This window comes from Bombus affinis, unplaced genomic scaffold (genome assembly GCF_024516045.1).
Source record: "Bombus affinis isolate iyBomAffi1 unplaced genomic scaffold, iyBomAffi1.2 ctg00000099.1, whole genome shotgun sequence".
Lineage (NCBI taxonomy): Eukaryota > Metazoa > Arthropoda > Insecta > Hymenoptera > Apidae > Bombus > Bombus affinis.
In genome coordinates, this window is record NW_026108840.1 from 436,660 (window position 1) to 453,324 (window position 16,665).

The 16,665-nt window shown below is 34.5% G+C and overlaps 1 long non-coding RNA gene across 1 annotated transcript in view; it reads right to left on the reverse strand.

The window, feature by feature from the left end:
• LOC126927407 (uncharacterized) overlaps positions 1-3,541 on the reverse strand; it is a 43,063-nt gene extending 39,522 nt beyond the window's left edge. The window contains exon 1 of the long non-coding RNA XR_007715448.1: positions 3,435-3,541. This is a non-coding gene — a long non-coding RNA (uncharacterized LOC126927407). The remainder of the gene's footprint in view (positions 1-3,434) is intronic.
• Positions 3,542-16,665: the final 13,124 nt, after the last annotated feature.

Sequence of the window (16,665 nt, forward strand, 5' to 3'; positions counted from 1 at the left end):
TACGTAACAATATTCAACGTTATACGTTATTACGTAATAATATACAACGTTATACGTTTTTACGTAATGGTATATATCGTTATACATTATCTGGTAGTAGTATATATCGTTATACGCTATTACGTAGTAATATACAACGTTATACGTTATTACGCAGTGGTATATATCGCTATACATTATATGGTAATACTATATATCGTTATACGTTATTACGTAACAATATACAACGTTATACGTTATTACGTAATAATATACAACGTTATAAGTTATTACGTAATAATATGCAACGTTATACGTTATAACGTAATAGTATGTAACGTAATACATTATATGGTAATACTATATATCGTTATACTTTATTACGTAACAATATTCAACGTTATACGTTATTATGTAATAGTATATATCGTTATACGTTATATGGTAATAGTATATAACGGTATACGTTATTACGTAATAATGTACAACGTTATACGTTATTACGTAACATTATTGAGCGTCATACGTTATTACGTAATAATACACAACGTTATACCTTATTACGTAATGGTATATATTGTCATACGTTATATGGAAATACTATATAACGCTATACGTTATTACGTAATACTATATGCCGGTATACGTTATAACGTAACAATATACAACGTTATACGTTATTACGTAATAATATACAACGTTATACGCTATTACGTAATAGTACACATCGTTATACGTTATTACGTAATAAAATGCAACGTTATACGTTATATGGTAATACTATGGTAGTGCTATATAACGTTATGCGTTATTACGTAATAGTATATAACGTTATACGTTATATGGAAATACTATATAACGTTATACGTTATAACGTAACAATGTACAACGTTATACGTTATTACGTAATGGTATATATCGCTGTACATTATATGGTAGTACTATATATCGTTATACTTTATTACGTAACAATATTCAACGTTATACGTTATTACGTAATAGTATATATCGTTATACGTTATATGGTAATAGTATATAACGGTATACGTCATTACGTAATAATATACAACGTTATTCGTTATTACGTAATATTATTTAGCGTCATACGTTATGACGTAATAGTATATATACATATTCGTTGTATGGTAACACTATATAACGATATACGTTATAACGTAATAATACACAACGTTATACCTCATTACGTAATGGTATATATCGTTATACGTTATATGGTAATGCTATATAACGCTATACGATATTACGTAATAGTATATAAACATATTCGTTGTATGGTAACACTTTATAACGATATACGTTATAACGTCACAATATACAACGTTATACGTTATTACGTAATAGTATATATCGTTATACGTTATATGGTAATACTATTTAACGCTATACGTTATTACGTAATAGTATATACCGGTATACGATATTACGTAATAATATCCAACGTTATACGCTATTACGTAATAATAAACAACGTTAGACGTTAAGCGTAATAATACACAACGTTATACGTTATTACGCAATGGGATATATCATTATTCGTTATATGGTAATACTATATATCGTTATACTTTATTACGTAACAATATTCAACGTTATACGCTATTACGTAATAATATACAACGTTATACGTTATTAAGTAATGGTATATATCGCTATACATTCGTTGGTAATACCATATATCGTTATACGTTCTTACGTAACAATATTCAACGTTATAAGTTTTTACGTAATAATATACAACGTTATACGTTATTACGTAATGGTATATAACGTTATACGTTACATGGTAATACTATATAACGTTATACGTTATAACGTAACAATATACAACGTTATACGTTATAACGTACCAATATACAAAGTTATACGCTATTATGTAAAAATATACAACGTTATACGTTATTACGTAATAATATGCAAAGTTATACGTTATATGGTAATACTACCGTTATACTATATAACGTTATACGTTATTACGTAATAGTATATAACGTTATACGTTATATGGAAATACTATATAACGTTATACGTTATAACGTAACAATGTACAACGTTATACGTTATTACGTAATGGTATATATCGCTGTACATTATACGGTATTACTATATATCGTTATACGTTATTACGTAACAATATACAACGATATACGTTATTACGTAATAGTGTATAACGTAATACATTACACGGTAATACTATATAACGTCATTCGTTATTACGTAATAGTATATAACGTAATACATTACACGGTAATACTATATAACGTCATTCGTTATTGCGTAACAGTATATAGCGTTATACGTTATAACGTGACAATATACAACGTTATACGCTATTACGTAATAATAAACAACGTTAGACGTTAAGCGTAATAATTCACAACGTTATACGTTATTACGCAATGGGATATATCATTATTCGTTATATGGTAATACTATATATCGTTATACGTTATACTGTAACAATATACAACGTTATACGATATTACACTATAATATATAACGTTATACGTCATATGCTGATACTATATAACGGTATACGTAATATGGTAATAATATATAACGTTATACGTTATAACGTATCAATATTCAACGTTATACGTTATTACGTAATGGTATATTGTTACGTTTCGCTATTTAAATTTTGAAATTGTTTTACTTGAACGAGAAATTTCAAACAATATAGTAGTCGCTGCCACCAGATACAGTCTATGGACTGTTTCAATTAGATATTTGTCGTTAAATTAAGTAGCGGTAATTAGAGGTTGGGCCACTGGTCAACTATCTCCACGTTTCGGCTATCTTTCTATGTGCAGGAATACGAGCACGGGAGAGGATTGTTTGGAATAAACAATTATATTATAAAAAACTATTATTGGCAGAATTAATAACGAATTATATTAATTATTAATATTATTTATTATTTAATTATTAATTATTAATAATGATCAAAAGTTGACTCTCCTGATGTTGGCCTCTGCTGATGAACGGGCAGGCCGCTGGGGTGATTCCGGTTTTACTAAGATTGACACTTCTATAATTTTATTTAACTTTATTTAACTTAAATCTTTATTTAACTTGAGCAGCGTAAACAACAGTGTGTCCGGACGTGTTTAACAATTCGAAATTCTAACAAAAAAAACTTGAGCCAGCTATTGTTTTAATTCTAACTGACAAACGGTGCCAACTAATAATAATTATTCAATAATTCACATGAATTCGAACTGACTAATAACAATTATTTTATAACAATTATCTCCTAATTCTAACTGAAACGTACTGATATCAATTATTCTCTGTTTCTGTTAAATTCGAACTGATTAATAACAATTATTCTCAAATTCGAACTGACTAATAACAATTATATCTCGTAACTCTTAAATTCGAACTGGAACGAACAATTATTCTCTAATTTTAATTTAAATTCGAACTGAATCGACTGAAACGAACTGATATCAGACTCACTCAAATTCAATTGAACGACTAATAACAATTATCTGCTTATTCTACCGAAACGAACCGATCCAACTAATATCAATTATTCCGATTATTCTAACTAAACCACTAACAATTACTCTCTTTATTCCACAGGAACGAACCGATCCAACTAATATCAAATATTCCGATTATTCTCTTATTCTAACTGAATCAACTGATCACAATTACTCTCTTTTGATTATTCTTCTATTCTAACTGAACCAACTAATGGCAATTACTCTCTTTTGATTATTCTAACTGTACCAACTAATGGCAATTACTTTCTTTTGATTATTCTAACTGAACCAACTAATGGCAATTACTCTTTATTCCTTTATTCAACTGAACCGCTAACAATTACTCTCTTTTGATTATTCTCTGAACCACTAAAAATTACTCTCTTTTGATTATTCTCTTTATTCGCTTATTCAACTGAACCGCTAACAATTACTCTCACTCTGATTATTCTCTTATTCAACTGAACCGCTAACAATTACTCTTCTTTATTTCTTTATTCTAACTGATAACGATTACTCTTCTTTATTTTCGCTAAATTCTTCTGAACCGCTAACAATTACTCTGATTTGAATTGTGTCACTACGCTTTTTATAATGACATCCCCAATGGGATGACAGTCACGTGACAGTTCGTTCCTGTGGGAATCGCAATGCTGCAGGTTTTTAGAGTTTCCATGAGAGAACGTGGATTTTGATGATTGCTGATGTCTTGTTTGCTTCATCCCACGCCGTGTCTTGATTTCTCGTATACCTTTTCGATGCTGATGGAAACATTCAAAATACGTGATAAAATGTGGATATTGCAATGGTTTGTCTTTCACCGAGGTTGCGTCTGCAATCCTTCCGAATCCTTTTCTGCTGATGCCAATGGGAACGATCAAGGCACGTGCAATCCGTTTTGCCAAAACTGCAAGGACTTTCCATACGCGTGTAGCAACGTGTCTTTGCCGAAGTTGCATCTGCGATGCTCCTGTAACCCTCCATAGCGGTGGACATCTCGTCGTTCCGCCGTGGCTTTTGTATGTGTAGCACGCGTTATTTCTTGTTTCTTTCAATAAAGTATTTTTACATAATAGTAAGTTTTAATATATCATTTCGTGGGAAATGAACTTGAAATCGTTGTAGTGTGATCGTGAGGGTTTGATTTAATTATAAAGGTATATAGTTTTATATTTTGAGGTTATCTTGTATTCATAATGGCGTGCTATGAATTTTGGTTATATGAATCTCGATCAGTGATTTTTAGTATGCGATCGCTATTTCGGTATTTTAGTTTATTGGGGTTTTTTATATTTTCTTTTGGTGATTACAGGTTATGTTGAGTCATGGATACAAAAGCGTCCGCGCCTGTGTGAACTGTGTGAGTATGTGTTTTTAGTATTCTATCTCGTTTCGCATGTTGTTTGTTTCCTTAAACTTGTGAATTTGTTTTAGCGCAAGAGGAGGAAGATATGTGAATGGTTCGAGATGACGTGATCGACGTGCGTGTGTGAACATGTGCGAAGGAAGATGCTGAAGGGGCGGTTTTCCACCCAAGTAGGCACAGTGGCACCTTCGTTGGCGTCGTGTCCTGATGATCTTTTGACAATTTGGTTTTATTTGACAACATGAGATATATTTTGCTCCTTGTGGATTTATATGTCCATATTTGCTATATATTAAATCGTGTATATTTTATATTACTTTCTTGTTATTAGGTTATTAGTTGTGTAACTCCAGTTACTGATCTATGGAAAGTGGTGAAACGTCTTCACGAAATACAATTTCATTCGTTTTCCTCCCTTGCTTTGGCACGCTGTGAGTGGTGTCGACTTCCAAATGAGGTTTGTGCATCTTGATTATTATGCGTTTAATGATAGATACGGAGGTATCTTTGTCAGAAGTTCCCATGCGGACTGTCTCGGTGTGTAACTTGTTATAATTTCTTTTATTTAGTTTATCCTGCTTCTTTCGTGTTTTATTCACTGCATATGGTATTTCAGTGCAAGAAGAAGAGGGATTGTAAAGAATCCGTAAGTGGCCCCAGAAGACGCAGTCATCGTGTGAGGTGTTGTCGGCAGGAACGAAGAGTCGAAGTTGTTGAAGGAGTAGTGTGACATTTGTATTGTTTCTGGTTATATACAACGCTATTTCACATATTTATAAATATATATGTCGGAGATGAAAGAACGCCGGAGCTCCTCCTTGGATTCGCGGGAATACCGCAACTCTGTAACTTGGATTAAACGAATGCCGCTCCGATTGTTCGAGATTTATGATCATGAGCTTGGGCTCGAGGCGACAATCAGTCGCCGAACGTAGCCGCGGTCAAAGGGATGAACGTTTTATCTAACAAAGGCACAGAGTAACTCTATACCTCTCCTTAAAAGAAATAGTCGTAGCGATACGTGGCAGTAAATACTTCAATAGTTTCTATCCCGCGGCCCGCCACACGCAGATTTTGTCCTCCGGGTAAGATGATCGCCGGGTGTCGGCATGCCTTTGTGGCGTATGTTTAGCTAACGTAAGGACCCGCTATAGATCTTAAGATTTAGTCAAGCGAAGTCCGTCAAATAGACTTTGTCGCAACTACGGGAAGATAGGAGAAGCCTATCTTCCACGAACGATGCCCCGTCAACAACCCCCCCCCCCCCTTAAGGGCGGCCAGCATCTCTTTCAAAACGCCGATATGGAGATCGACCAATTAGCAACAGCGCTAATTTCCCTCACTTTTGGAACGAAAGCCTTCTTTGACGAATCCGAGGATCTCATATCCTTAGACCCACCCCATATAGTTTTCCTCGACGACATCGTCGAGACGGAGAGTCATTCCTTCGTGTGGACTCGTTGACGAGCGACAGTACTATCTTACGACCAGTGAATACCTCACGTCTAGTTAACAAAGAGTTAGACTTGAACTGTGCGATAACATACGTTTATCATCCCGTGACCGCGGATTCGTTCGAACCTAAGGTCATTATCACTAGTGCTACGAGTGCGTAATCTTGTTAATAAGCTTGTGCTAATAAACTCTCCGTTGTATCGCAACAATGGCTAATTCTAATGAAAATCCATCAAACGCCCATCTCCTTAATCCTGACTCTAATCCGACATATATATATATGTGTATATATATATATGTGTATATATATATGTGTGTGTATATATATATATATATATATATATATATATATATATATATATATAATAGGAACTATAATATATTGTAATATAATATATAATAGGGAAGCATGGGTCGCATTCAATCATTCTCTTGGAGAAAAATGCTCAAGTTTTATTCATTACATATAATAAATCAATATACAGATATATGTTGGGTTCTCATTATGATTAGGGTTAGGGGCGTGTAATGAATCTTCACTGGAATTAACCATCGTTATTATACGATCGAGGTAATGTTTATTAGCACAAGTGTGGATATTACAGAATTGACAAGTAACCGTGCTGATTAGACACTAATGACAATGGTCTTATGTTCGATAACGAATCCGCGATCAACGGGATAACAAAATGTGCTTTCTTACAAAGTCTAAGTTGTACTCAACTTGCTTGTCTACGGTACAAGTATTACTAAACTAACTCTTTGTTAGAACGTAGAGTATTCACTGATCGTAAAGACGCTGTGTAACTCGCGGATGAGATCGCACGAGAGAGAGAGCGACTTTTTTGTCACAATGACACGGTACGGAGGAAAACTACGATGGGGTGTGTCTCAAGGCGTCGTTGAGGAAAATCTTCGTTCGGGCAGTGAGGGAAATGGGCGTTGCTGTTAATTGGTTAATTTTTACGTTGTTGATTAGAGAAGGATGCTAGCCGGCATTGAGAGAAAGTTGCTAGCGCGAAGCGTCGTCCGTGAGAAAAGCAGATTTCCCGTATCTTACCGTAGTAGGTGATAGATTTAGGAACTGTTAGGATAAAGACTGTTTGTCCGTTTGAAGGACCTTAGTTAACTAAACCCTAAGATTTATGGCGGGTCCTCAGACTAGCTGAACATGTACTGTGAAGATGCATCGACATCTGGTAATCATCTTGCCCGAAGAATAGGGTCTGTGTGTGGCGAGCTACAACTATTTGTTTTCAAGGAGAGCTGTACAATTACTCCATACTTCTGTTAGGTAAAAACGTTCATACCATGGCCGCGGCTACGTTTAGCGGCTAGTTGTGTCACTTCGAGTCCAAGCTCATTGTCACAAATCTCGGGCAAATATAATCGGATTAAATCATAAATAATTACTCAAGTACAAATATGATAAAAAGTCTAGACTAAAGTATTGGGGATTTTCCCAAGAATTCCAAAGAAAAGACCCCGATGTCCTTTCATCTCCGATATATATATATATAATAGTATAATATATTATATATATATATATACATTAACCTGTTGTTAATTGTATCTGAAAAAGCTAAGGAGTAATGCAAAGGACTTTGATTAATTTTTATGTAAAGAGATTGCTTACACGTTATGTATACGTGTTGATATTAATTTGAAATTGAAATTGAAAAAAATTTGATCTATGAAAGTTCACAGTTAATTTTTATTCTCCATCTATCTCACGTTCTTCAAATAGCAGGAATTCGCCGCAAATACACTTACAAAATCGCATGAAATAAGAATTATGTCATACTAGCGTTACCAGCAGCCTCACGACAGCCGAATATTAATCTAATCTAACTTATAACTCATTGATTTATCTTTTTCTACTTATATCGAAGATAATTAGCATCAATAAGTCAAGTTTAGGTCGGGATATGTAAAACTATGACCATCCATGTGCCAGAATGAAATTTTACGAAAACTAGATTTAATTGAAATGTTTTGAAAATATCTCGGAAAGGAAGACTGAGCGGCGATTATTTGTATAGAAAAACGTTGTTTAGAATTTTGATCTTGATATAATATATTTTTAGCTCGTTGAAATTTTCTAGACGTATAATCACCTTTATTGTTCTATTACTTTGTTAATTGTTCACTTTTTACATTTCTTTCATAATAAGCAAGTGTTGGATTTTTCGTGTGCTGAAAAGGTGGTGATTTTTATGGAAAATTCGCGCACGGGTATTCAACTCTTCTTAAAGATAAGGATTAGTTAGAATCGCATGGTGTTGGGTATTTTACAAATAATTATTGCAGAAGTACCTCTAAGCCTGAAAGCGATGAAAGACGCAAAGGCTAGAAAGAGATTGCTTTCCGCTTCCTTCAACACTAACAAGCAATGCGTTTCCTCTTGTTGACTGCAGAATGCGACTTATTTGACAAACCTGGTACATAGCATCTTCGAATAAAACCAGATTCATTGCCGCTACCTACTCGAAGGTAAAAAAATATATATTCGATTAGAAACAAGAAATAGTAACATATATAAAAAATTCGAATATTCTAATTAGAATAAATATTGCTTTTACTTGTTTTATCAATAAATTTTAGTTGAAAAAACATATATTTGAGCTGCTGGAGATAAAAATGTGTTTTATTTACAAAGATTCTTACTCACGAATTAGAAATTAATTGACATTAAATTTTAATAGCACTGCTGTATACAATATAAAATAAGTTCTTATGTTATCTATTTTTACAATCGAAGAGTGCAAGCAAAAAAAAAGTTGTGTGGAAATGACAATGTTTCATGTACCAAAATATTGTTTATGTATAGCGTGTAATGTATATCTCAAAATTAGCAAGTATTTATTAGTAAGAATAGATGAAATTTTATATTATCGATAAGAGAAGATCTAAATTTAACCTATCTTGTAGCACACAGGATAAGAAAAACTGTTTTTCACATCTGAATGTGACATTATTTTGTTTGTCACACTCTATACCGAAGGAACGTTGATTTTGATCCATACGTATGTATAGTCAAAAGATTTATAGATTGTTATAATAACTACGAGTGTTTATTTTTACAATGACTATGATTTGTTTTATTGTAACATTTGACAAAACTATTAACTTGAATATTATTTATATTTTTTTATATAATATATTATATCATTTATATTTTAAATATAAATTGTTATTACCATATAATCGTTATAATTAACCAGAGCTTGATCCAGTAACTTCGTCAATTGTTGTGAATAAAAGATTGGCATATATTTTGGTTCACCGATTCCTTCCGCAAAATGACAATATATTATTGGTCCAGCAAATACAATATTTTCGTCCGTTTCCTGTGACAATAAATGTCACATTATTAAATTTATCATTATCAAAAATTAAATTAAGAATATACGTAACAAAGACCTATTTACTTCTCTTTTATTTACTAATTTATTAATTAATACTACTGACTTTTTTAAACTTAGAGAAATATTTCTGCGAAGCGACTCCTTCAGCAATTGCTGAAAGGCTTTTTCATCTTCAGCACTGATTAATTTATCCGAATACACTCTTGTTGCTTCGTGAACGTATAATCTGATCAAATGTTTTCCAGTCGGAACAGTCTCACCGTTTGCTAACAGTATGCCGTTAAAGAGTAAACCTTTTCTATATCAAATATTTATTATTAAATAGAATATTAAATATTTTTTTAAGAGATTTAATGATAACGTCACGTGATTTTTATCTCAATAGAGTTGAATTTCATGATAAGTACTTTAGTTACCAACTGCGTTCCATATGTATACAGGTCAACTCAAAACTTTATTTCAGTGCGGTTAACGTATATAATACTCGTCGTGTAAAATGAGAAAATTACCATTTGCTATAAAAACTCAAAATTTATGTAATACTTTACTGTGTATATCGGTTATTCCCCGATTTCTTTCGTGTATTTTATTCTATTGTCTTTTGGCAATTTTTCAGTTTTTAATAACGATAACATTTACTGATGAAACAATATTTCGCAAATGTAGAATAACGAATATACGTAACGAATATTTCCGGGCAGACGAAAATCCACACGCATTAAGAGATAGTTGGTGCAGGTTGGTGCACCAGCACATTCTACAAACGCCGTACAAGAGCATTTGACCAGCTGTTTTGAAAACAGGTAGTCGGTCGAGGAGGGTCTGTGCTTTGACCTGGTCAGTCCTAAGATTTAAATCCTCTGTACTTTTAGTACTGGGGATACACGAAGACACAATACAGTAAAATTTTAAGAGAACAGTCAGGCTCTGTTTACAAGAAAACGGAGGACGCATCGAACATCTGTTGTAAGATGTTGCGTTTTTTGATATCGCAAAACTCGCAGCACTTTAATTTTGATTTACTCGGAGATAAAGCTTCCTATGGAAAAATATTACTGTACAAACGTCACCAATTTGGAAATACTTCACACAAAAAAGAATATTAATTTTAAAAGGTAAACTGCAACAAACGCCGATAAATTTCTATGGTTTTAATTAAGCTGTTCTCATTTTAATATTACTTGTTTTGTTGAAATAAATCTTACTTGAAAGATGTTTGAGAGATCACGTGGATTAAATACGTAATGAAATTTGACTGCTGTTGGTAGGGATGTTGTTGAAATTTTTATGGTGACATTTACATGGTGCATTTAATAATGATTTTGCAATTTTTGTCAGCGATAAGTTAAATTTGTTGATAGGATTCATCAGGTGTTGTTCTAGCATTTGGCTGTAGATCAATACTAAATTGTCATCGGTTGGAAAATTGCAATAAACAAACTGCAATAAAAAGAAATTTTCAGTCGATAGAAAAAGATTTTTGTAATAATAACTTACATATATGTTATATTTCCAGAAATCCTATATACTTATACTATATCATATACAGGGTGATGCTTTATTGCTAAATAACACGTGGAAGGCTACCCCCCGCGGAATACCATCATCGAGTTTGACTATTTTATTTCTGTAGCGAGGTCAGTGGGGTGTTTTCTTTTTATTCTTCTTTTTATAAGAGTTTTGCTCGCTTCAGCAGCTAGCTGGTTTGGATGTATTGCCGTTCTTTCCTTGTGTTTTTCTTTTTAAGTACTTGCCGATTTCTTCTTTGACCATTGGTATCTTTAGGTCTTGCATATATAACCTCGTTTCTGATACTGACTACTATTCTGAGTATTTTCTAGTAGCAACTCTGGTTTATTTACCTGATTCATTGCAGCTGTCTCCTATAGTGGTGGTCATCCGTACGTCCAAATTCAATTGTTTATTAGGTGCTTTTCGTTTTCGTATTGTAAGTGTAATATGGTTAAATTGACTGGAGTTTACCGGGATTGAATTACGTTATTTTTTGTGCAAAAAGAGATTAGGGGTTTATTTATGGCTATTTCGAATATTATGGTTATGTTGGGTAGCAGACTTATATATCGTAGGTTTGAGGGTGAGAAGCGGTCTTTATTATTTTTTTTTCCTTTTGTGATGGCTGTTAGTATTATTAAAGAGCACTGTGTAATATCATTTTATTTTGTTGGGTAAGCGTTTGAGCAAAATGTTCGGGATGTCGTCGAAATTGGATGATCTTTTTATCGTTTAATTTAGAGAAAATGATTTTTAGTTGGTTATAATTTATAAAGTATTTTATTTCTGTGTCTGGTTGTTTGGGGTTGTCCGAGGCAGGTTTTCGTTAGAGAATATGAAAACTGTCTTATTTAGCGATATGTCTGGCTCTATTTTATTTTTCAGTTTATTCGTTTCGGAGATAATAATTCTGTTTAATTATCCTCGACCAATGTGTTCGTTGTGTGTGTGTGTGTGTGTGTGTGTGTGTGTGTGTGTGTGTGTGTGTGTGTGTGTGTGTGTGTGTGTTTTGGAAAAGTGAGTGCCGATATCGTATAGTTTTTCCGTCGTTTTACATATTATGAAATAACTAGACTCCATGCTTTTATTGATGTTCTCTATCGCTATACCAGCATCTTGGAGGAGGGGAGCTTTCTCTGGAGATAGTTTGAAAGAAGGGATAGAGTTAGGTTCTTTTTACCTAAAAATTTGATTTGTCTGTAGGAACATTTTAGACATTTTTTTTTTTTATTTTATTTGCCAATCTTCTCTTTTTGTCGTAAGAATAGTTGTATTTTAGATTGTTTATTTTGGATAGTACGTAGCTTTTGTCTCGTTGTAGCTCGTTGTAGCTCGTTGTAGCTCGCTTTCACAGTCAAGGCGCTATTTTAGAAGGGTACTCCAACAGCTAAAACGATTCCCTTCAACATTCGTAGCAGTATTTCTAATTTCCTATGCTATGAGTTTTTTGTAAGGATAATTGACGGATTTTAACGGTCCGAACGGTCGAGCGCACCTTACCCCTCGCCCAATAATATCTAAGCATGGCATTCATCCAGGTATCGTTCACGCTCTTCCAGCGAAGGATCCCCCCACTTGGGGCGTATTCGCGCAGTAAACGCCATCCTGCGGGCGAATATGCCGTTTGACGATTTTCTTGAAAACCAATCAGCGTGCGTATTTGGGGTCCTTCGTTTTGAGCCTTGTTGGAGTCTCACTCGACGCTCGCACTTGGGCTCGCTCGAGTCTAACAACGGTATTGGTAGTCTCGTTCGAGTAGTTCAATCGCGAACATGTAGCAGCGAGTCAGTTTCCGTGCCTTCGTATCGCTAAACGTGGACTAAACAACCGTTTCAATTTCTCAGTGCTCTTCAAGCGCTCGTGCAGGTGAAATCGCTTCGTCAGTCGTAACGATCAGTTGATACTTTTCTGAACAGGTTTCCTCGGTGCGTCAATATCTTCAAGCATTCGTGGACATGGCTGCAAGCGTTAGTGGAGAGGACAGAGTCGTTCCATCAGGCGTAACGATCAGTGGACAGTCCTGTGCGAAATCTTCAGCTGTGAACAGTATCTCAAAGCATCGGTGAAGGTAAGTATCGTTTTAGCGAGCGAACGATTAGTAAACCGTCTCGTGCGGGTCTTTCAAATGCGAACATTCATCCCGTAGTCAAAGTTCTTAGCCATCCTAAGACAAGGAATAAGCCGAACCAAAGTGTCTGAAAACCAATCACATCGAACAAATTTATTACCACGCGTAATGCAAAATCCAAATCCAATTAAAACCATATCCGTAACAAACCATACCGTAATAAACTTATCGAAGACTTTAAAAAAAGCATATTCAAAGCCCTAAATGAACAACAAACACAATTGAACTAAAACAATCATTAAAAACGCACGAAGAATGGATTGACTGTTGCCCAAAAGAAAGCTCATACCTAAACATATGCCTTGGAGACACACAATTACAATTCCCTAATTTACGGGCAAATAACAGGCTCAAAACTATAGACTACGAATGCGACCATAACGCTCTCGTATTTTAGATAAACAAAAATACATCTGGCTTCCTAACCCTAGAAACACAGAGTGACGGACCAAGGTGCAAGTACAAAAAATAAACTAGAAAAAATTACAAAATCAGCTCGAAAATTACTGCGACCAAAGTATCCACAACAATGTCAACCTAACCAAGAGGCAAATCGTCTCATTTATAGACAAAATAGAAAAACTTATACAAACCGCTCTTCAAGAATCCGTACTAAAAATAAAGCAAGAAAGTCGGCTTTCGAGCCCTATATCTATAACAAAAAAAAAAAAAAAATTACGAGACAAAAGCATGATGCCATCCAAAATTAACAATCTAAAATAAAACTATTCCTACGATTGAAAAGAAGATTTAGAATAATTAAAGTACCTTTTGCACAAAATAAAGTTGTGTCAAAACAAGAATTCGCAAACTTTATAAATCAACAGTGGGCAAAGAAAATAAAAAATATCTCTAAAAAGGACTCTGCTAGCATGTCCCACAGAGGAATCAAATTTTTACATCAAAAGAATCAAACTCTACTTCATCTCTCAAATTGCCTTCAGACGAGAATGATTCCATTATGCGCGGTATGAACGTTAGCTGAAATAAGTGATTTATTTGCTTTTAATGTACAAAAAAAGAATATTTGAAAAAATGTATGCAAGAATGAGTGTTATATATGGTATTAGTCATGTAATACTATAGCATTTCTATTTCCTCATGTTTAGATTATGGATTATTGAAAATAGATTATTAAGAGAAGTAAAAAGGATTGGAAAAACAAAAAGGTGTTTTGTTTTTCACCACGCGGAGTTACCAAGCGGTCACCTATTTAAGTACTATCCGTGCCTGGCGCTGCTTAACTTTCGTGATCGGATGAGAACGAGTGCTTTTTTTCTATATAACATTTATTGACCAGTAGATGAGAATTACATTTGTATGTTGTTCACAATAAACAATGGACTTCGAGTGCGGGGTGGCTTAGGCAAAAGTACCGATACGTGACGATACGACATAGCCATACAATGTTTTGTGTCGGAATTACAGTTTGTACCGGTTGCAGTTTACCAGTTTGAACCGGCGTCTTTGATCGGTAGTTATTTTCGAAGGTACGCCGAAACGAGCTATTCGTGTAGAGAGGAGAACCGAGGCAACGGTTTTCGCTTCCATATCAACGATGGGAATGGTTTCGGGCCAACGCGAAAAACGGTCGATACACGTTAGACAATATCGGTATCCTTGTGAATATTGCATCGCGATAATGTCTATGTGTATGTGCTCGAACCGGCCTGCTGAAGTTTCGAACGTTCCGACAGGTGAGAATACGTGCCTGGTGACATTGCATCGTTGACACGGGATACATTGTCGTGCCCAAGTCCGGCAATCTTTACTTACGGACGGTCAAATGAAACGCGACGTCACCAATTTTTGCGTGGCACGTATCTATGGATGGGAAAGTCCGTGGAGCGAATTAAACACGTCGCGCCGCAAGGATTTCGGTACGTACCATCGTACAATGTCGCCTGATATGTCGCAATAAATTTCTACCTATAATTCTAATGGTAAAAAATTAATTCCTTCACCAAGCTTAGCGTAAATTAGTGTTGTAGTTACGATGAACGTCCTGAAAAATATGTCTAACCTATTACCGTGAATTTTCTTAACGACCTTGTCAATTATTATCTCATAATAAGATGTTTTGACTGGATGGATTCGATATGGTTCTAACCATTCGGTATCCCTTTTGTCTTTCTTATGATCGTTGTGAATTAGTACAAAGTCTCCTTCTTTGAAAATTGTTTGAGTTCGCACGACCTTTCTTTTTTGATCTCGAGCGTATCGTTTCTCGCTACTTATTAGTGTTTGTCTCGTTAACTTCAAATTTTTGTTCAACGGTTTTTGTCATGGAAAAGACATATCATTACACGTTAGGGTAGTGGTTTTTGCAATCGCGGAAGGTAAATTAGCTTTTCTTCCGAACGTTAATTCAAAAAGGGTAAATTCTGTTCCTACGTGAAGTGCTGTATTATACCCTAAACATATAACATTGAGTATCTCATCCCATTCTTTATCATCGTTATCCCGTAGGCTAGTATAAATTAGATCTTTAACTACTGTGTGAGTACGTTCTAATGATCCGTTGGATCGAGGGTGAAAGTTAGTCGTCTTGATATGTTTAATCTTAAAAGCTTCGTCAAATTTCGTTATGAGCTCGCTAATAAAATTCTGTCCTTGGTCAGTAAGGATTGTCTTGGGAGCAGAGAATATATAAATGTAAGATTGTTTATCTCGGGGTAATTCAGGTGACCGATTCTGAAATCTGAAAATCGAGTTTATTGTGAAAATACTTAAATAAAATACAGGAGTAAACAATAATTAATAATTAACAATTAATAACAGTAATAATTAAACAGGAACCAATTAATAACATTAAACAATAAATAACAAGTTCTGTGCAATGTCTAGCTGAAAATCGAGAATCGATTTTCAACTTCCTGAGCTGCCGATCTTTCTCCGTCAATCTTCAATGTTTTAAATAATTACTCTTTCTTCTGTAATCTTGATTATCTCTGATGTTGCTCTCTGTCCGTCCGTTTGGGAAATGAATGTAAAACAAAGAAAGTCGCTCTGTCCGTGAAAGAAAAGAAGTCGTGCTGTCCGTAAATCGAGAGAGTTCCTATCACACTTGAACTCTAGGGAGTTTATATAAATATAATGATTTAATTGCGTTAATAATGGATTCGCTTTGTTGTGTCTTCAGTGGAACTAGCATCAAGTATTTCGTCAGTTCGTCGTGAATTGATAGGATAAATTGGTTTCCTTATTCTTTGTCGTTGTCGTGCAGACGTGTGTCCAGTGCCCTGCGAAGTCCACAAAACAGCACGTGACGCCCATCTGTCGAAAGCGAATCCAACTAACCTAGCTAAGGATTAACAGCCTCTCGACTAGTTCTTTCACACTGAATTA